Below are 6,544 nucleotides of genomic sequence, written 5' to 3' on the forward strand. Positions count from 1 at the left end.
TGGATGGCTTTCAGTGTGTGTGTTTTTGAGGTATTAAGCTGGGGGCGTTGTGTAGGTAGTGTCTGCATCGAGTGTCGGAGTTGTCCATAGTGTTGCTTCAGGGTATTGTTGTAAAAATGTGCCTTGTCCGCCATAGGTGGGAAAGGCCATGGGACCACCGGCGCCCGGATACCACTCTCGCAGGCAAGCTGATGAGCCAACTCATTACCGGCAATCCCTCTGTGGTCTGGCACCCACACCACCACGATCGAGGCAGGGGAACGTTGTGAAAGGGCGGAGAGGAGGTCGTCGCGAAAATCCTCGGGAAGGCGGCACGCGCGAATTGCCCGATTTTCTTCTGTGGAATTAGTGCAAATGCTGTACCATGGTGAAGGCGAGAGGGAGGTAAGTTCATGAGTCGCATGCACTATGGTAGCAATCTCAAGAGCGAGCGGAGAAGTTGGGTCGGAGTAGGAGCCAGCGGTGGACGTAATGAGAGGGGTGGCGCGGCGCGTCGCGATGACAGATCCTGTGTCACCGAGAGAAGGGGAATGAGATGCGTCCACGTACCATGGGATAGTATCAGGTGGGAAAGGGTCGTGGTGCAAGGCCCGGGCTTGATGGCGTACAGCATGCAGGACCGGGGTCATATAGGCAGAGAGCGGGGCGCATCGAAGAAATATGAACACTTGAACAGCTGGGGCGATGCACTCAAGCAGTCCGTGATTATTACTTTTCCAACACACTGACTAATTTTCTTACCAACGATCCTCAGAAATTTTAAAGCGATTTGAGCAACAAAAGTAAAACTATCGGCCACATATGAGTTCACGGTACGGTGGTTGCTCGCTCGTCATTGGAATGCCTTCTTACAGTCAGTATTTTCCAACGCTGAAACGTCCGAGTGTGAAAATCGTGAATCGTCACATCTGAACGCCGACTTCACGTCTCACGCAGGCATTTTTTCTAAGTTAATGAATTTAGAAACCAAAAAGTATTTTGAACCCGATAAGATACCTAATGCCTTTTTGCGTCATTTTGTGGATCCCACGGCACGCTATCTAACAGTGATTTTTCGAGTTTCTTTCTTGTCGGGCGTTTTATCACTATGACTGGCTTTTGGCACGAGTTGTGCCGGTGTTTAAGGAAGTTGACCCCCTATTTATGAGTAGCTGCAGAACAATTTCTTTAATGTGTACATCGTGTAAGCTACTAGAAAATGTGATTTCAAATATGGTAATTGACTTCCTCGATAGAAATATCTTAATGACCGACTTTCAGCACGGATTCAGGAAGGGGTATTAACAGTAACTCAGCTCTTTACCACAGTAAACAAATTTGCCCCCACGTTGAACAAATCTGGTTAGATAGAGCTTTTATTCCTTGACTTGACAGAGTATTGTACATGAAAAACTACTCCTGAAATTGCGAAGCATTGGTCCTGATCCAGCCATAAAATAGAATGGCTCCTACCTGCATGGCCGTCAACAGTATGTAGAGGTTAGTGCTGGCTGCTCAGAGATGGTTGATGTGACTTCCGGAGTACCACAAGGAAGTGTCATAGGGCCATTACTGTTTTTGATGTATGTTATTGATGTTTCTGTTGCCGCAGGTGTGAGTATCCATTCATTAGTCGATGACTCTGCGTTGTTTAAAGAAGTAACCTGTGCAAGGAATGAAATTGCACTGAATATGATTTTAAGTCTATACAGGATTGGTGCGACCATTAGAAAATAAACCTGAATCTTGAGAAAACTATTTTTCTTTTTTTTTTTTTTAGAATCACGAAAAAAATTTTTTTTAGTACAAAATAAAGGATCATAAAGTATCTTAGGCTGACATTTGACAAAAATTTGAGCTGGTCTAAACATGAAGACAACATCCCATCTGCTGCTTTTAAGAAGCTTGGATTGATTAAGCAAAAACTAAAGAATACGCCATCTAATGTAAAATTACTTACGCACGAGTCCCTTGTAAGACCCGAACTTGAATACGCCAGCATTGTATGGGACCCCTTTACGAACACATATAGAAATATACTAGAACGAGTTCAAAGGCGGGCATTCAGCTTTATTTACGATAAATTCAAATGATCTGACTCTCTTTCCTCACTAATGCAGATAAACAAAATTGACTTGTTACAGGAAAGAAGAAAAAAGGCTGGGTTCAAACTTTTGCTTCTTCTTGCAAATGATAGGCTTTCTAGTAATCGCCTCCCATACTACACCCCGTTGCTACGAGACAGACCAGACATTATCACCCACACTTGCTGGCTCCCAAGGACTCCCGAGCCGGGGCGAAGGGGGGGGGGGGGGGCAGAGCACCCCTCAAGATTTCTTAGGATGGGGCTGAGCCCCCCCCCCCCCCCCCCCCCATTTTGACTTCGAAGAAACGCAAAACTGTTTAATTCCTCCAGTCAGCGAGGCGGCGGAAGAGCCCGGATCAACCCCAAATAACCTTCTTCCGCTTTGCCCAACATGGAGGGCTGTCAAAATGAAGTCAGTGAAAAGTTTTGCTGAAATCCATGAGTTCAGGAGACACTGAACGAGCTGCTACAAGCAGAATATCCGATTGCAGACAACAGCAGGGCCATTTTGAAGGGTTATGAGAGGCTTCTGAAAATGTTTGAAACGCTGCTAGGAATAAACATTTCTATAGCTTTGTTCGGTCCATGCGAAGAACTTGCAAGGGTACTGCAACGTTCGACGTTTGGCGCCGCAGGTATCAAAGATGCTGCAGAGACTCTCTGCGAGGCAACGTCCCGTCTGCGGTCTATAAAATCACGTTTGAAGAGTTGTGGGACTGCGCGAGTTCAACTGCAATGCGGTTGAAGGACCCTCGCAGCGCAAGGCCGACAAAACCGCCTAAAAGACTTGAAATGAGCAACAAACCTTCTCCGCCAGTTGTACTTGATTGCAAGGCAGCGTTACGGAAGGAGTACTTTGCGGCTGTAGACTGCATTCTGAGTGAAACTAAACGGCGGTTTGAATAGCCTGGTATGAATCAGGGGGGGTGGGGGGGGGGAGGGGGGGGCTAGTAAAACTAGAGAGCAGTTTGATTCACGCTGCCGGGGGTAGACAGTTCACAACAGATGATCTGAAAGAGGCCGTAGGAGCTGCATACATGTGATTTTGATCTGGCCCGACTCTCTGCGCAGTTTTTGCTTTTGCCGGCTCTTTTATGCAACCTTGATTCCCTCACAATTAATGCCATATTGTTGACACTACAGGCAAAATCCGACGAAATTCGTGACCTCCTGGACCAAGTCGTAAAATATACGAAACTTCTTCATTCTGGGCCTGCATCTGTCGCTTCGGGGGAACGCTAGTTTACTGCCTTACGCTGAATTAAAACAAATCTACGCAGCCGCATGAGTCAGGGGAGGATAAGGCGCCTCCTTATTTTGCACATTCAGAAAGAAAGAACGTCGAGCTCAACCTGGACGACGTCATCAAGGAATTTGTCTCAGGGACTGCTGAGCGAACGGCGGCGGCCTTTGGTCTCCCTCGAGACGATCAACACACGTGGCTTTGGGGCCTCTATATGAATCTGTTTCCGTCATCAGGCTTTTGTGCACATTTTCAAAATATGTATTAAAGGGATACTTCAACGAAATTTGAAATATTCCTGTCATGTTCAAAAATAGGTTGAATATGATCCACAATACCCGTAAATGACAATCGCACGTTTGTATTTTGATCCTGGTGGCTGTATTTTTCGTTATAAACGGCCCACTTTGGCAAGCGCTCGGAGAAGGCCCAGCTTAGAGCACGTGACATCCAACGCACTCGTGACGTAGGTCGTCTCAAGACGAGCAAAGCTACGGCGAGGCTGACGTCGAGAGGATGGCCTAGTCGTTCCAGCCACCGAAGCGGCTGCTTTTGTACGAATTTTGAGTGACGGGTTAATCTTCTATAACCTTCTAGGGGGACAATAGCGACTTCTGCGACACACAAAAGGGATTCTCGGGAAGAGGGGAGTTCCTCCTTCCCCCTTCTCTCGTCGTGGCCGGAGGCGAGACAACCTCCGTCACTAGCTGTCAAGGTTCCTAGACGAGCATTACAAACGAGGCGTTAGTGACATCCACCAGGTGCTCTTTGCTAATCGTTTAATTCGTTTTAAAATTCATTTTCGAGACTTTTTTAACAAGACAGTGGTATGTTCCATGTGATACTGCTCTTTTGAACACATATAGACCAAAAAATGAGCGCCGAAATTTCGTTGTAGTATCCCTTTAAGGTGTCATCGTATATATGTAATTATGTTGGCTTACAGTTCATTTCATAGCGTGGATGTTTTTTGGACGAACATTTCAAGAATAATAAACATGATCCTCCGCAAACTCAATTTTGCAATGCTGTGTATCCTTGTAGGAATTTTGAAATTGTCTGAAGCACTATGCATAAGCGTTTTCGCGATATTAGAGAGTTTTAGGGAATCGTACGTACAAGCTTTGAGGGTCGGAAAGTGCATGCGCAAAACTCAGTATTGCGTTCCACGCGTGTGCATTTTTGACCCGCAATTGTATTGCGTACGAGCCACTAAAACTCCCCCCCGCAGGGGGCACCTGTGAAAGCAGGTGTTTGGAGAGTGGCGTCTCCACGGACCCCGAGCCATGCGGGTTCGCCCGCCCAGGTCTGGCTGTGCGTGGCTTTCCCGTGTCTGGGGAAAAGGGCATCCTGGTGGTTGAGCCGAGCCCGGGGTAAGCTTGGACCCTTTGGGGCCCCCCGGGTGAGGCAATACACCACTTCGGCCCCTGCTTCTCATAGACGGGAGTCCTGGTAAGGCCCGGCCAGGATGATTCAGTCTAGTCGCCACTTCTACTATCCCCTCTCTACTTTCACCCTTGTCTTCTCCTCATTTTCACTCTTCTCATTTCTCTTCTTTCCTTTTTCAACTTCTCTGGCGGCAAGGGCTAACTTTGGGTGGCGACAGACCCCTTGTCCAGAACTACACTTGGGTATAGTTCCTGGGCAGTGCTAATAGCATAAGGTTTCCAGCAAAGCCCTTTTTGTTATGGTACGTTATCTATTCCCTTGTTGGGCTCCGTGGTGGGCGGCACACCACAGGTTCCGAACAAACTTCACCTCTTATGGCAACCCCCCAAACCAAAACACCCAGTTCTGGACGTGCCGCTAAGAGGCATTGTCCCGAACGAACTGTCATAGTAAAAGATAAAGATGATGAAACATTTTCCAGATTCATGGTGATCCACTCCGAGGTCCCTGACAAATCTCTCTCTAAGATGTCACCGTTTCTTGTAGCGAAGGTTCTTGACAGTCAGATTGGTGCTGATTACAAGGCAAAGAAACTGCATTCTGGTGATCTTCTTGTAGAAGTTGCCAAAATGTCCCAGAGCATTACGCTTCTAAAATTGACATCCCTAGGTGACATACAGGTAACAGTGAGCACACATAGAACCCTCAACACCATTCGAGGGGTGATTTCAAAAGATGATCTTCTTTCCAGTAGTGAAGATGAGATCTTGGAAGGCCTGCGGGCATCTAGAGTAGTGGCGGTCAAACGCATTATGACGAGGCGTGACGGTGCAGAGGTGAGAACTAACCACCTTATCCTGACGTTTGAACGTCACACGCTTCCTGCACTCGTCAAAGCTGGCTACTTTTAGAATAGAATAGTTTATTTCAGACATACATGTGTCATGCATATGTCTGGGGGGCTCCCCTGCCCATAGCAGTCAACAGAGACAGCATACAATAATTTAACAACAAGATTGAAATAAACATAGGCATCAGCAAACCATTCCAATCAATATCATCAATATAAACAAAAGCAATGCGTCATAAAAAAAAAGTAAAAAAGAAACAAACTAAAAAAAAATTATGAAACAAAAACCAGAGAAAACTGTATTCATTGACATTAACATCGTCATTATCAATAAAATCATCCAACGCACGTCTGATATTAACACATCACAACACTTCATAACACCATGAAAGAAGGACATATTAAAGGCACTATATTTGCAATAAGAACACATAAAAGCCACATTAAATAATCTAAGGTAGGCGATCAGCTTCAAGGAAATATGCTCTAACTTTTTTCCTGAACGGGTGGATTGTTCTACACTGCTGTGCTATTTGCACAATGCTCGGGTGTTAATTTAGTAGGTTAGGAATTTGGTAATCTAGTTTTTGAGTTCTATAGTTAGTTCTAGCATTTGGTTTTGTATAATTTTGTTCTGACACGACTTGAATTGTCGTGTCATACCGTACGTCCCGAACCCACAGCGCTGCTTCCGTTGCCAGCATTTTGGTCACGGGTCGCGCAGCTGTCGGGGAGGGAGACGTGTGCAAAGTGTGGGAGCCACGACCATGTGGCCGACGTCTGTGAAGATCCAGTTGCCTGCGCGAACTGCAAGGGTCCTCACCCTGCTTACTCTCGGTCCTGCCCGCTGTGGCGACAAGAAAAGGAGATCCGTACCTTACGAGCCAAAGAGAACTTATCGTACCCTGAAGCAAAACAAAGGTTTTCCTTCATTTCCAAAGGTACCTACTCCGACACGGTGCGCAGGGGCCCTGCACCACGTACGGGGTCCAGGGCC

The 6,544-nt window shown here is 46.5% G+C and overlaps 1 pseudogene; it reads left to right on the forward strand.

The window, feature by feature from the left end:
- Window positions 1-364: 364 nt before the first annotated feature.
- Window positions 365-4,371, forward strand: LOC120841118 (annotated as a pseudogene).
- Window positions 4,372-6,544: the final 2,173 nt, after the last annotated feature.

Source organism: Ixodes scapularis, unplaced genomic scaffold, assembly GCF_016920785.2.
Source record: "Ixodes scapularis isolate PalLabHiFi unplaced genomic scaffold, ASM1692078v2 PGA_scaffold5__190_contigs__length_132052651, whole genome shotgun sequence".
NCBI classification, from domain to species: domain Eukaryota; kingdom Metazoa; phylum Arthropoda; class Arachnida; order Ixodida; family Ixodidae; genus Ixodes; species Ixodes scapularis.